Raw genomic sequence first — 16,468 nt, 5'->3', positions numbered from 1 at the left:
TGCTTTTTTTAAAATCACAGCCACCCAGGTTGTTTTTATTGCATTCAGCACAGACACGGGAATCAATCTTTGGGGGAAAGACTTATTGTAACTTATTACTCAACTCATTAATGAGAGAGAAGGTGAGGTGCACAGTTTCAGATAGCCTGAAACGCTCCTGGGTCCCGGGAGGCCCTTGGGATCCTCTTCCCTCACTGATGGGAAGGAAGGGCTGGATGAGACGACACATGTCGGCGGGTTGGTGGCAAGCACCCTCTGTGCACACGTGTTCTTTGGAACATGTGATGTTATGAGACGCGCATTCTGCGAGAGCACAGAACAGAAGCGGCTTCTTTTCGTCACATTTCTTTTTTTTCTTTATTCGTCTATGCTGGGTGTTACTTGTGACATGTGCGATCGAGTTCCCTGATCGGGCATCAAACCCCGGTCCTCTGCATTGCAAGGGTGGAGGCTTAGCCAACAGGGAAGGCCCTGAAAGTGAAACTGAAAGTCGCTCAGTCATGTCCAACTCTGGAATTCTCCAGGCCAGAATACTGGAGTGGGTAGCCTTTCCCTTCTCCAGGGGATCTTCCCAACCCAGGAATCGAACCAAGGTCTTGCGTTGCAGGCAGATTCTTTACCAGCTGAGCCAGCAGGGAAGCCCAAGAATACTGGAGTGAGTAGCCTATCCCTTCTCCAGGGGATCTTCCCGACGAAGGAATTGAACCAGTGTCTCTTGCATTGCAGGAGGATTCTTTACCAACTGAGCTACCAGGGAAGCCCTAGCTGAACCGTACTTACCCCTGCATACTGAAGATCCCAACACAAATGTGACACTGGATGTATACAGCGGAAGTCACCATAAGCCGTCTGTTTGATGTGAATATAGGAATCCCATTGGATGCAGTGACGTTACTTCACTAGGATCCCCTAGGAGCATCTTCTGTTAGCGTGTCCACACATGGTGGTGATGTAAGGTTGATATATCCAGTGTGATGCTTGTCTTTGCATCAAACAAATGGCTTCTGGCGACTTCCCTTGTATACATTCATTGTCACATTTGTGTTGGGATCAGGTGTATCTAGGGTTCAGTAGGGTTCAGCCTTGCAGCCCCATATGAAATAACAGTTGACGGCTGTTTCTTGGGCATGCAGAACAAGAACTATTTCATGCCCAGGCAGAGCTTGTGTCTACACTAGGGCTGTGGACTGGCTTCCTGGTTGGAATCCTGTGAACAAACATCTCTTCCTGCCCCTCCTTCTTCCTCTGAGGCTTTGCAAGTGGCTGCTGAGGCTCTTGCCCACCATCTCTAATACTGAAGGTTGAGGAGACTTGGCCTCTGGAGTCCCTCACCCTTGACTCAGTCCTCCCTTTTCTCCTTTGTGCATATCATTTCCCCACTCCAATAGCAAGACCAGAATCCTCTGAGTCGGTGTCCAGTGTATCTCAGAACTTCCCTTCTTGTTGTTTTTTTTTTTTTAATAGAACAGAAAAGTGGCATACAGCATATAATTTACTTTGTAAGCAGAAGAGACTTCAAAAGTTGTTGTTCAGTTGCTAACTCATGCCTGACTCTTTGCAACCTCATGGACTGCAGCACACCAGGCTTCCCTGTCCTTCATTATCTCCTGGAGTTTGCTCAAACTCATGTCCATTGAATCAGTGATGCCATCCAACCATCTCATCCTCTGTTGCCCTCTTCTCCTCTTGTCCTCAAAATTTCCCAGCCTCAGGGGCTTTTCTAATGAGTCAGCTCTTTGCATCAGGTGGCCAAAGTCTTGGACCTTCAGCTTCAGCCTCAGTCCTTCCAATGAATATTCAGGGTCGATTTCCTTTAGGATTGATTGCTTTGATCTGCTTGCTGCCCAAGGGACTCTCAAGAGTCTTCTCCAACACCATAGTTCAAAAGCATCAATTCTTTGGTGCTTAGCTTTTTTTATGGTCAGAATCTCACATTGTACATAACTACTGGAAAAACCATAGCTTTGACTATGCAGACCTTTGTCGGCAAAGTGATGTCTCTGCTTTTTAATACCAAAAAGCAGGTTTGTCAAAAGTTGGATCTGTTTTATATACAGACTGTCTCTAAAAGTATGTAAATACACCCAGTGAAAGACTGAGACTCTGTCATGCCCTAACACTTTTGAATATTTCATAATATGGCAGATTATAACTTGATGAACTAAATGATTGGAAGTGATACTCAGAAAGCAGACACACTGTTCATTGTACTCTGGACATATTCTTAAAAGGATATTTGTATCAAAAATTCTATCCTGGATTCTGCATTCATAAGAGTGTCCTGCGAGGTATGTGGCTGTACACACTCATATATACCCACACATATACAAACACATCAAAAGTTGGTGGTCATTGATTCAGTCACAGATTTTCGCTCTTGTCAAGCTAGGAGTAAACAGTTTGAAATCAGCATGGAAGACACTCATAAAATTCTAGAAAAATGGTAATAACGTAGCTTGCTGATATTCACTCTTTTGCAGTGTCTGATTTTTGCTTCCGTGATTCTGGGTGAGAAATACACTTTACCCTTCAATTGTTTAATACATACGTCTGGTTTCCGTGCCTCAGTAAAAAAGCCAACAGAGTTTATTTTCTTCCCTTCTGTGGAGAATTTTTGCAGAACTAGGAAGGAAATATAGAAAATAAAAGATATGCTGCTACATGGATCAGATTCATAAAGAGCCCTGCCCTCGTATTTTTCCACGTGGCATCTGCTGCAGCTGTTTTTGCACAGGGCTGAGCTTCTCCAATGGTTCAGTGATACCAGCCATCCCTCAGTCTCTTCCTGCACATTTTCAAGTAGGTCATGAAACCAACATATTGAAAAGCAGAGACATTACTTTGTCAACAAAGGTCCATCTAGTCAAGGCTATGGTTTTTCCAGTAGTCATGTATGGATGTGAGATTTGGACTATAAAGAAAGCTGAGCGCCGAAGAATGGATGCTTTTGAACTGTCGTGCTGGAGAAGACTCTTGAGAGTCTCTTGGACTGCAAGGAGATCCAACCAGTCCATCCTAAAGGAGATCAGTCCTGAATATTCATTGGAAGGACTGATTTTGAGGCTGAAACTCCAATCCTTTGGCCACCTGATTCGAAGAGCTGACTCATGGGAAAAGACCCTGATGCTGGGAAAGATTGAAGGCGGGAGGAGAAGGGGACGACAGAGGATGAGATGGTTGGATGGCATCACCAACTTGATGGGCATGAGTTTGAGCAAGCTCCAGGAGTTGGTGAAGGACAAGGGAGGCCTGGTGTACTGCAGTCCACGGGGTCACAAAAAGTCGGACACGACTGAGCAACTGAACGGAACTGGAGGAAACCAACATTTATAACGCACTTAGCTGCAGTGTGCATGCAAAGAATGACATGCTACAATACAGAGAGCCCTTTCTGAAGGAGTCTGATAGTTAAAACATCACAGTGCAATGGTTCTGGCTCAAAAATCTGCCATGCAGAATTCATGGTTTACAATCAAGGGCAATCTCAAGGAGATACAGCCCCCAAATTGCCAGATCTGGGGGGACTCCTGCTGTCTGTCTTGTCCCATTGTATCTGATTGTTGTTGCTTAGTCACTCAGTCATGTCCGACTCTTTGCGACCCCATGGACTGTAGCCCGCCAGGCTCCTCTGTCCGTGGGATTCTCCAGGCAAGAATACTGGAGTGGGTTGCCATTTCCTTCTCCAGGGGATCTTCCTGACCCAGGGATCAAACCTAGGTCTCCCACTTTGCAGGCAGAAGTGTTGTTTGTTTGTTTGTTTGTTTTAATTGTCTGAACTACCTGGGAAGAAATGGCTATTTGCTATTCCACATCTCAGGTAAACAGGATCAATTATCAAAACCTTCTGCAGGACGAGCTGGGTTTTTTTCACCATGCAATAGCCAGGTATTCATCCGTGAAGTAGTGCAGAGTTAAGTTTATTCTGTTGTGGTAGATAGCAGAAATCTGAGGCATGATTTGATGTAAGAGCGCCATCAGGTGTGTCTGAGGCTGGGCTCCGTGGCTGTTTGGGGCTGGACAACACGTTTATACCTGTCCATTTCCCGCATCGGTTACCTACCCTCCCTGCCTTTGGTTTGTGGCAACCAAAAATGTCTCCAGACATTCCCTGCCACTGATCCACTGAAGAAGCAAACTTCTCTTCCGGGGATTCACTGTAATTCTTGCTTCACTAATTTCTAAATTGTTGTTCAGTCACTCAGTCGTGTCCAACTCTGCAACCCCATGGACTGCAGCACGCCAGGCTTCCCTGTCCATCACCAGCTCCTGGAGTTTGCTCAAACTCATGTCCACTGAGTGGATGATGCCATCCCACCATCTCACCCTCTGTCGTCCCCTTTTCCTCCCACCTTCAGTCTTTCCCAGCATCAGGGTCTTTTCCAATAAGTCCGCCATTGGCATCAGGTGGCCAGAGTATTGGAGCTTCAGCATCAGTCCTTCCAGTGAATATTCAGGGCTGATTTCCTTTCGGATGTACCAGTCAGACTTTAACATTCGTGAGTTAAAGCCTCCTGAGCAATTCCAGCTGCGGCCTTTGGTCCGCAGTTTTCGAGTCTTTGGTCCTCAAGCCAGGAGCACTGTCGTTCCCTGGGAGCTTGTTGGAAATGCAGAGTCTGAGACCCACCGACAGAATCAGAGTCAAATACTCAGGAGTTCTCAGAAAGAGAAAAAGAGGGGAAAAATCCCCAAAACCACAGGACATAGAGATGGCAGCCTTGGGTGTTGGGAATCACAGCCCGGAGAGTCAGTAGTAAACGTGAGCGTGTTGACAGAGAACCATGCAGGCAGGTGTCCCCGTGGGTGCAGTGTGACCCACGTTTGGCATACAGCTCCGGCCAAGGATGAGTTGATCAGAAGGCCCAGGTTCTGCTTGTGGATGAGGCCACAGTGCTCCTTCTTGAGTTCTGAATGTTGCATCCACCCGGGGACTGGGGATGAGAAGGACAGGGCAGCCTGTGATGATGGAGGAGGTGGACAGTTGTGATGGAGGCATCTCATGCAGGTCAGCATCCAGGGAGGAAACAGGGACAGCGTCTGCAAACAGAAACTCACAAGACATAAACAGCAGAAGGCTCCTGGCTACGACTCCTGGAGCATAAGAGTCTGGCTTGCTGAAAATCTGAATAAAAGAAATGGACGTGAATTACTATTTGAATCCATATCTACAGATACACATGTGAATATAATACTCGTATGCATATAGTACTCGTGTATATGAGTGAGCGTATGTGTATGTGTTTATGTGTCTGTATATACATATTTGGCTTCTCCAGTGGCTCAGTGGGAAAGAATCCGCCTGTGATGCAGGAGAGGCGGGTTCGATCCCTGGGTCGGGCAGATCCCCTGGAGAAGGGAATGGCAACCCACTGCAGTATTCTTGCCTGGAGAATCCCATGGACAGAAGAGCCTGGCGGGCTACAGTCCAGGGGATCATAGCACAGTCAGATATTACTGAGCGACTAGACAACATTACAGATATTTGTATGCGTACATAGACATCTGCTTCTTTGTCTGGCATACTCACACGCACATATATTCCAAATGCTTGGAGCCTGGTGGGCTGCTGTCTGTAGGGTCGCACAGAGTCGGACACGACTGAAGCGACTTAGCAGCAGCAGCAGTGAATTTTCACAAAATCCTGTTACTCACCCCATTTCTAGAGCCGAGGCCACAGAGACTCTGAGAGCCCAAATAATTCCATAGTTAGTAAGTGACAAAGCTGGAAATCAACCCCACAGTCGTTTTAAAAAATATATTGTATCTAACTTTACATATGGTAATGTATGTGATTCAGTTAGATAGCAAGTGGAAATTCCCTGTATCAGGCAGGGATCTCAACCTGGTGCTCTGGGACAACCTAGAGGGGTGGGTTGGGGTGGGAAGTGGAAGGGAGTTTCAGCGGGGACAGGACATACGTATACCTATGGCTGATTCCTGGTGATGGATGGCAGAGACCAGCACAGTTTTGTAAAGCATGTATCATTCAAGTTAAAAATAAATAAAATTTTAAAAGTCTATTAAGTTAAAGAATGCATTACGTTAATTTGCCTATCTTTGTCCACTCCTTGATTAGACCGAGAATAGGTTCCATACCATGGACAGCCACATGCTATTATTTAATGCTCCAAAGGAAGTGTGTGGGGGGGGCGGATAAAGTGAGAGTCAAAGTCAGTATTCCTCAGCAATTAGTCTTCTTTAAGGTCAGCCATATATCTCCTCCCTTTTGGACTTCCTTGCCAGCATCCTGTCTTATGTCAGGCAGCTTGGTGCTGCTCGGAGGCGTCACCCTGAGAAGGAAGACATGCCTCTGTCTTCTCATCTCCTCATGCTGTTCAGGTGCTATTAAGTAGACCATTCATCCACCAAGAACCCCAGACCTCCCTGTGACACCCTCTGCTTGACAGAAGCATAAAGGATCTCTGACTTTCTGCACCAGCCGGTTTCCTCTTTCATTCATCTTTTCTTCAGGCTAATGCTGGGCAGACTTGGAAAGTAGTCTGGTTATTCTGTTAGCGATCCTTTTCTTCTTCGAGATGAAACAGCCGTGCCCTGCCGCCCCGGAATTGAGATAGCGCAGCTGATCAATTGAATGGAAGAATGGAAGGATCCCCCCAGGGGCCTGGAAATGGACAAAATAATCGTTTGCTAAAGTTCAGCTTGGTCCCTCATCAGGTATGTTGACCTTCAGCTCTCCGATGCCAGCCCATTCGAGGGTTGCCGTTGGGAAGGTTTCTGCTGCAGGTGTGAGTAGCAGCAGAGAATATCGTTCCCTGCTCCAGCCGGTACATAGTCCTCTGACACGGTTCAGTTATTAAGTAGGGGGAAGAAAGAGTCGAGAAGGAATGAAGATGAGATCGGTTAGAAATTCTCAGGGTGTTCTTCCGTGCCAAGATGTGCTTTACACTCTGGCTCCGTAAAACATGAGTCACAGGGATGTTATTTTTGTTTTGAATAATGGCTGGCTCCCAAGGGACTTGAATCGCAAGTGACGATAGCAGTGCTGGTCAGATAATGCCTCTTCAATGGTGTCATGACAATTTGTGCCCTTGTCTTGGTCCTGGGGCTGCTGTAATGGGATACCACAGCCTGGGTGGCTTATGGACTTCCCAGGTGGCGCTGTGGTAAAGAATCCGCCTGCCAGTGCAGGAGACGGCAGGAGACTGGGTTCCATCCCTGGGTTGACAAGACCCCTGAAGAAGGAGATGGCGGCCCACCCCAATATTCTTGCCTGGAGAATCCTATAGACAGAGGAGCTTGGCGGGCTACAGTCCATAGGGTTGCAAAGAGTTGGATATGACTGAGTGACTTGGCATACACATAAGGGTGGCTTATAAAGAGTAGAAATACGTGTCTCACTTTTCTGGAGGCTGGAAGACCAAGTTCAAGTCCCTGGCAGGTTTGGTGTCTGATGAGAGCCGGCTTCCTTGTTCAAAGATGGCCGTCTTCTCTCTGGGTGGGAGAGCTTCCTGGTTCACAGGTGGCCATCTTCTCTGTGGGTGGAAGAGCTTCCTGGTTCAAAGATGGCTGTCTTCTCTCTGGGTGTGAGAGCTTCCTGGTTCACAGATGGCCATCTTCTCTCTGGGTGGGAGAGCTTCCTGGTTCACAGATGGCCGTCTTCTCTCTGGGTGGGAGAGCTTCCTGGTTCACAGGTGGCCGTCTTCTCTCTGGGTGGGAGAGCTTCCTGGTTCATAGATGGCCATCTTCTCTCTGAATCCTCATAGGGTGGGAGAGGTGAGGGGGCTCTCTGAGGCCTCTTTAGAAGGGCACTTATCCTATTCTGAGGGCTCCACCCTAATGACTTCGTCACCTCCTAATACCATCCCTCCTAATGCCATCCCTGCTAAAACCATACCACTGGGGAAAAGATTTCCACATATGAATTTGAGGCAGTCACAGACATTCCTTCTATAGCAGTCCTTATGGCTGGGTTGGCACCTTGGCGCCATCTTCAAGGAGAATATGACCACTGGAAGAAAATGAAATAGGAACTCTCTCTCTACTGTCCTCATGGACTGTGAGCAAGGGTGGAAAGACAGACAGCAAACAGAAACCAGGATTCTCCTCTTCCTCCTCCAGGTTGGAGCTACGTAAACATTGAAAGGGGTTTCCCAGGTGGCTCAGTGGTACAGAATCCACCTGCCAGTGAGGAGACACAGGAAACATTGAAGGGGAAGGGGGCGGCAGAGGATGAGATGGTCAGATAGCATCACAGACTCAATGGACATGAATTTGAGCAAACCTAAGGAGATGGTAAAGGACAGAGAAGCCTGTAGTCCATGGGCTTGCAAAAACCTAGCGACCGAACAAAAACAGCGACAAACATCGAAATGCTTGGGAAACGTCTTGGCATCTCGGAGCTCTCTCTCTAGTCTCTGCTTGGGACACGTCTTGGCATCTCGGAGCTCTCTCTCTAGTCTCTGCTTGGGACACGTCTTGGCATCTCGGAGCTCTCTCTCTAGTCTCTGCTTGGGACACGTCTTGGCATCTCGGAGCTCTCTCTCTAGTCTCTGCTTGGGACACGTCTTGGCATCTCGGAGCTCTCTCTCTAGTCTCTGCTTGGGACACGTCTTGGCATCTCGGAGCTCTCTCTCTAGTCTCTGCTTGGGACACGTCTTGGCATCTCGGAGCTCTCTCTCTAGTCTCTGCTTGGGACACGTCTTGGCATCTCGGAGCTCTCTCTCTAGTCTCTGCTTGGGACACGTCTTGGCATCTCGGAGCTCTCTCTCTAGTCTCTGCTTGGGACACGTCTTGGCATCTCGGAGCTCTCTCTCTAGTCTCTGCTTGGGACACGTCTTGGCATCTCGGAGCTCTCTCTCTAGTCTCTGCTTGGGACACGTCTTGGCATCTCGGAGCTCTCTCTCTAGTCTCTGCTTGGGACACGTCTTGGCATCTCGGAGCTCTCTCTCTAGTCTCTGCTTGGGACATGAGCAGGCTCTCAGAGAAAGGTGATTTGTGCAGTGGCTCTTTTCTCACATGATTTAGGAGCTTTGGGGGCAGTGTTTTGATGAATTGTCTGAAGCTGTGTTTTGATGAACTGGGGGCTGTGCTTTTGGTTCACCTGAGTGTTTTTGTCACAAGTATGGGATCCAAAGTTTTACGCAGGCTTTAATGAGGAGATACGGAGGAGCTGAGAAGGCTAAGGGGTCCGCGAGGGCTGAGAGAGGAGGAGAGTTGGCCACGTTCATACTTGGAGACCTGGGACACGTGGCTGGGACTATGGGCTTCTGGGCACGTCCTCCCAGAAGAACAGAGAGGACAGATGTCAGTGAGTCCAGCAACCAGACCACACAGGTCCTTCCACTGCAGAGAAGAGTGAGAATTTCAGTCATCCATATGGAAGGACCCACGGCTCCCTCTCCCAGCTCCACGAGGTCATGATACCTTGCCTACCCACATGGACATCATTTGAAGAGAAACATTGGGTGGTGGAAATAGGAAAGACGGGACCTGGGAGATGAAGACATTCAAGAGATGAAACAGAGGAGACAGCCATGCTCCAAGTTCTTGGGTTGAAGTTTTGTGATCATCTCCCCCGTCTTCAAGAGGCAAGAGAGATTCGATTGAGTCTTCAACAAATAAAGAAGACGTGTTCTTTGCATATGTGAATATACCGCAAGCACCTTCTGAAGTGGAGTGAGTGAAGTCGCTCAGGCGTGTTCGACTCTTTGTGACCCCATGGACTGTAGCCTACCAGGCTTCTCCGTCCGTGGGATTTTCTAGGTAAGAATACTGGAGTGGGTTGCCATTTCCTTTGCCAGGAGATCTTCCCGACCCACGGATCAAACCCGGGTCTCCCGCATTGTAGGCAGAGCCTTTACCGTCTGAGCCACCAGGAAAGTCAAGTGGAAAAGAGTTAAATGGGGTGCAGGTTCTCAGGCTCTGAGAGCATGGAGATACGCAGAACAGGAACCAGCAAGCTGCTTTGTCAATAAAGCCCACAAAGGCAGGTTAACATTTAGGTCATGCTTCTGTGAGAGGTCGAAGAGATTTTCGGGTTCAGGAGAAGAAGGGGGACCCTCATGATGCCATCAGGCATGGTTCTTTGTGGACCCAGAAGTGAGTTGTAAGGATACAGTTAACTCTGTCTGTCAGCTCGCTCCAGGCAATGCGGCTCCCATGCAGTTTTTATGGTAGAAACACCGCAGTGCTGAGGATCAGAGTGAACACTGAAGGTTGCATTATTAAAACCATATTTCTGCTGGAGAGTGTTACCAAAATGAAATGTCTTCCTCCTATTGGTCTTAGGAGAGATCTGGCTGGTTTCAAACATCACGATTACTGAACTTTAAAAACACAGTCATTTATGAATACTTATAAATCAGTGTAGCTCGCACAAAGATTTCTTTCCTGGGGTGACCTTTAAAAAGGCATACCTTGGATTCAGAAATAATCTTTTGCAAGACATCTCCAAGTATCTAGCTTAAACTCGTGATGCGCTGGGAGCTGCTTTGCATTTCCCTAATGGTTCACTTGTTCTGGGAGTCTGTACTGTTCTCTACGTCACTGTTAGAAGCCATTTGTTTTGTCAAATCCATGCTTGAGAAATAATCCACTTTAACTACATCCTGTTTGGAGGGGAAGTCACAAAGGCCATGTGCAATTTTAAGTTTTAATCATCTTAGATGAGCCCAGGGCTGATGCAAAGCCCTTAATACTATTGTTCATGCATCAGAACCTGATGCGTCGGACGAACTCAAGGTCAAGTTCACAAACTCAATTTACAGAACGGCGCAGCAGCACCTGCAGAGCAGTGTCACTAACTTAGAAACTTGGAAATCGGAAACTTGAAAATTTTGGAAGGATGAGTAAGGCAGTCGCTCTTTTTTTTTTTTTTTTTAATTGGAATATAGTTGATTTGGAGTTTCCTTAGTGGCTCAGACTGTAAAGAAACCACCTGTCAATGCAGGAGACCCAGGTTTGATTCCTGGGTTGGGAAGACCCCCTGGAGGAGGGCATGGCAACCCACTCCCGTATTCTTGCTTGGAGAATCCCAGGGACACAGGAACCTACAGTCCATGGGGTCTCAAAGAGCCGGACGTGGCTGAGCAGCTAACACCTTCACATTTCCCATATTTATTCTACAGTGTTGTGTCAGCTTCTGCTGTGCAGCCAAGTGTATCAGTCAAGCATGGACATATATCCCCTCTCTTTTTTTTTTGGTCTACAGTTGATTCTTTTCCCATTTAGGTCGTTACAGAGTGTTGAGCACAGTTCCCTGGGTTGCACAGTGGATTCTTGTTGATTCTCCATTGTAAATAAAGCAGTGTGTACATGTACCTCCAACGATCCCAGTTTGTCTCCTCTCTCCAGTCTTCACCTTGATCACCACAAATGAGTCTGTTTCTGTTTTGTAAGTAAGTTCAGAAAACCTCTGGTCTCAGTTGGAATGCATCCTCACATCTGTTTACTCCTCACTCTCAAGGCCTTTCTTTATAAGATAACTTTGTTTCGTAAATCTGTGTCCTGGAGGTCCTGCCATGGGTGGAACCTATTCTCATAGCTTGTAGTACCAAAGTTGTCTAGGGTTATTTTAAGGCTTGTGGGCGAAAGCATCCCATGTGGTAATTTCCTCCAAACACTTCCTAAGGAAAAACAGAGAAGAGAGAAAACATCTTAAGGCTAGTGTCCTAAGAGCTTGAAACCTGAGAAAGTCTAATTTAATTTAATTTAATTTAATTTAATTTAATTAGCACCACCGCCTCTACCTTGGGGGCTTCCCCGGTGGTTCAGAGGTTAAAGCGTCTGCCCGCAATGCAGGAGACGCGGGTTCGATCCCTGGGTTGGGAAGCTCCCCTGGAGAAGGAAATGGCAGCCTACTCCCGTATCCTTGCCTGGAGAATCCTGTGGATGGAGGAGCCTGGTGGGCTACAGTCTATGGGGTGGAAAAGAGTCAGACAGGACTGAGCGACTTCTCTCTGCTCTACCTTGACCATGGCCCTGAGGTTTGGGACTGTTCATGTGTTCCCGTGTGCATGCTTGGTCACTAAGATGTGTCCGACTCTTTGTGACCCTGTGGACTATAGCCCGTCTGTGTACACTTTTCTACTGTGTGTGCTAAGTTGCTTCAGTCATGCCCAACTCTTTGCAACCTCATGGACTATAGCCTACCAGGCTCCTCTGTCCATGGGATTCTCCAGGCAAGAATACTGGAGTGGGTTGCCAGTCCCTTCTCCAGGGGATCTTCCCAACCCAGGGATCGAACCTGGAACTCGTTCATGGTGGGCAGATTCTTTACCACTAATGCTACCTGGGAAGCCGTTTCCTACTAAAGACCTATATCATCAGGCTTCCTGGTAGGCACAGCTGTTTTTCTAACTCTCTAGATTAACAAGTGTTGATAAAAATCCACATTAGAAATTACTTTCAAAATTGAGGGAGACTTAGAGAGACGCGAAGAGTTGACTCATTGAAAAAGACTCTGACGCTGGGAGGGATTGGGGGCAGGAGGAGAAGGGGACAACAGAGGATGAGATGGCTGGATGGCATCACCGACTCAATGGACATGACTTTGAGTAAACTTTGGGAGTTGGTGATGGACAGGGAGGCCTGGCGTGCTGCGATGCATGGGGTCGAAAAGAGTCGGACACGACTGAGACTGAACTGACTGAACTAGAAAGAGAGGCAAAGAGACAGAGAAAGTTTCCTCTTTTCCTCATCTTTTTGTGGGTGTGCCGGGAGCTGAGGGCCAAGTTTTGTGCTTCTAATTGTAGATTCCTAGTCACTTCAGTTGTGTCCAGATCTTTGCGACCCCATGGACTGTAGCCCGCCAGGCTCCTCTGTCCTTGGGATTTCCCTGGCCAGAGTACCGGGGTGGGTTGCCATCCCCTTCTCCAGGGGACCTTCCCAACCCAGGAATGGAACCCAGGTCTCTTTCTGTCTCCTGCATTGGTAGGCAGGTTCTATACCACTAGCGCCACCTGGGAAGATTCTTTAGCTTAAAAGTTTTAACTTCTAAGTCTTCTCTCATTTTAAAGTTTTGGCTTTTGCCTTCTCAGTCACTTCTTTGGGATTTCCTTTTACCCACGTCATTTATTGTTGAGCATCTTCAAATATTTGTATTATAAAATAATAAAGAGTAAAATGAGATCACTTTACAGTTTTTTTTTTCCAACAGTTAACCTAATCTTTAAGCAGTCAATGGTTATTGACCGGACATCAGCAAACATTTTTTTTGTAAAGGGCCTGACAGTGAATTTTTTAAGTTATTTGGCTGTCCAGGATCTCAGTCGTGGCTGCAGAATCCGCATTTTTTTTGCTGTAGCATGCAGATCTTTACTTGTGTCTTGTGGGATCTAGTTCTTTGGCTGGGGATCGAACGCAGCCCCCTGAGATTCGGAGGTCAGAGTGTTAACCACTGAACCCCCAGGGAATCCCAAGTCTTGGATATTGTTAATGCAAGTCCTGATTGGAACGTCCTGATTGGAACGGCTTGTTTAATTGTTTAATGTACTTGACTGTGATCAGCAAATTCATTGCCTAAAGACTGCATTTGAGCCTCATTTATCTATTGACCAAATGTGTATTGACTGCCCATTATGTGTTAAACCTTGTGCCCAGCCTCCAGAAACAAATATTTCTCTTATCCTCTCACACATATCTAATTAACTTAGAAAACACTCTTCTTCATTTATTTGGTTTTCATTTTCTTAAAAAAAAAAAAAAGCGTTTGGTAAGTTACTAAGTCTTGGAGAAGGCAATGGCACCCTGCTCCAGTACTCTTGCCTGGAAAATTCCATGGGCGGGGGAGCCTGGAAGGCTGCAGTCCATGGGGTCGCTGAGGGTAGGACACGACTGAGCGACTTCACTTTCACTTTTCACTTTCATGCATTGGAGAAGGAAATGGTAACCCACTCCAGTGTTCTTGTCTGGAGAATCTCAGGGACAGGGGAGCCTGGTGGGCTGCCGTCTATGGGGTCACACAGAGTCGGACACGACTGAAGTGACTTAGCAGCAAGCTACTAAGTCTAGTTTTCGCACAATGCTCAAATGGTTTAAATCTATAGCAGTCTGTTTCTGCCAAGGTCACACATCAGGGTGAGCACTTGGATGTAAATGTCAAGGTTTTTGAAAGTCTCCAAATTATATGTTCAGAAGCACTTTAGGAAAATGCATTTCAAAGGTATACTTTAGCTTACAAATCCAAATTATGAAATATGTTAACTGCACACACTTTCAATTAACTTACCACTTAAACTCTGAGTAGGAGATGAAATAGAATGACACCTGATAATTTCCGTATGCATTTTTCAATGTGACTGTAAGTCTGGCATCTAGACCCAGGTAACAGACAATTAAATACTAAAACATCATGACTCGCATATGCATTTAAACTTTAAAATTAACTCAGAGAAGATAGCTTCAAATGCTGATGGCATCACCTGTAAATGACTGTAATCCAGCTCCATAAATATTGATGAACCTGCAAGCTTTGAAATCCCTACCGTTGAATTTTACTGTGTGCCATGTGCATTTCCAATCTCTGGAACTTGGGAAAGTCCCGTAATGAAAGGGCCCCAGACAGGCCTCATGCAATAATCTAAGTGAAAAGAAAAAGCGGAGATGTCCATGGGAATTTGTCATATACATTTAGCTTGGTCTGTCTCTCAGAGATTCCTGAAAATCGGTCTTGAAACTGAGCCCACGGAGGACACACTCAAGTAACCAGAATGAATGTCTTGTCCTTTGAAAACTGTTAAGTCAGTTTTGTGTCCAACTCTTTGTGACCCCGTGGTCTGCAGCACGCCAGGCTTCCATGTCCTTCACCATCTCCCGGAATTCACTGAAACTCATGTCCTTTGAGTCGGTGATGCCATCGAACCATCTCGTCCTGTCATCCCCTTCTCCTGTTGCCTTCCATCTTTCCCATCATCAGGGTCTTTTCTAGTGAGTAAGCTGTTCGAATCAGTGGCCAAAGTATTGGAGCTTCAGCATCAGTCCTTCCAATGAATATTCAGGACTGATTTCCTTTAGGATCAACTGGTTTGATCTCCTTGCAGTCCAAGGGACTCTCAAGAGTCTTCTCCAGCACCACAATTCAAAAGCCTCAGTTCTCCAGTGTTTAGACTTCTTCACGGTACAACTCTCACAACTGTACATGACAACTGGAAAAAACCATAGCTTTGACTATATGGACCTTTGTTGGCAAAGCAATGTGTCTGCTTTTTAATATGCTGTGTAGGTTTCTCATAGCTTTCACTATAAGGTGAAAATATCCATCTCCTTATCATAAATATCAGAACTTCTCCCCACAAAGTCTAGTCTCAGGGATTATGTAGCCACTGATTCCAAGAGTCTGATGAGTACAGGCCGTGATCAGCATGGCACCTACATCAGGACAAGCAAGATGCTCTTTTCATAGGGGCAGAACTGTGTGCAAGAGGTAACTTTCCATTCCGTTACCTTTATCAGCACGTGTTTGGGGCTGGGAAGCGTTGTGTTTGGGGCTGGGAAGGGTTGTGCTTGGCTGGCTTATGCACATGGCTTGAAACGTTTGGTGAAGCCTGATCATCATTTATATGAAATAGGTTTATTCCAAAGCCAAGAGATGTCACTTTGGCATTGCTGAGAGGTATATTTTTGTCTCGAGAGGTGGGAAGGCTCTTGAGAGTCCCTTGGACTAAAAGAAGATGAAACGAGTCCATCCTAAAGGAAATCAACCCTGAATATTAATTGGAAGGACTGATGCCAAAGCTGAAGCTTCAAGACTTTGGCCACTGATAGTTGGAAAAGACCTTTGATGCTGGGAAAGATTGAGGGCAGGAGGAGAAGGGGATGACAGAGGATGAGATGGTTGGATGGCATCACAGACTCAATGGACATGAGTTTGAGAAAACTTCAGGAGATGGTGAATGACAGGGAAGCCTGGTGTGCCGCCGCAGTCCATGCAGTCACAAAGAATCAGAGAGGACTGAGCAACTGAGCAATGACAGGAGGGGGGCAGTTGTCACTTGTCTCGCAACTTGAACTCTACAGATATTAAATAATTGCTCTTTGTTGCTATTTTTCTAGGAGAAACTACTCAGGGAGAGATGAAGTGTCATAAGATACTTTAAAAAATGACAAACAGGCTCAGGAATTTTTAATACAGCTCTTGGTTGGGCGTCCCATTTCTTCCATCTGTGTATACATTGAGTTGGCCAAAAGTTCGTTTGAGTTTTTCCATCAGATATTACTAGAAAACCCAGATGAGACTTTTGGCCAACCCAATAGATGTGCTGTGAATTTAGATAGCCCTCAAGAAAAGAGCTTCAGACCCACACACGCCTTCTCTTTGAGCCTTACAAGCATCACAGAGTTTGGACAGACTTGAGCATAAGCTAAGCATTACAATCTGAAGTGGGTGAATTCAGCCCAGAGGACTTACGTGGATTAGTTGGTGGCCAACATGAGTGTCTACTCCCAGCTAGCTGTACAATGTGGACTTGCAGAGGAAAGAAATAACTCTTAAGGCCTAGAAAGAATGGTACCC

The sequence above is a fragment of the Capricornis sumatraensis genome, chromosome X (assembly GCF_032405125.1).
Source record: "Capricornis sumatraensis isolate serow.1 chromosome X, serow.2, whole genome shotgun sequence".
In the NCBI taxonomy this organism is placed as follows: domain Eukaryota; kingdom Metazoa; phylum Chordata; class Mammalia; order Artiodactyla; family Bovidae; genus Capricornis; species Capricornis sumatraensis.
Note: the sequence above shows the minus strand (reverse complement) of the source record.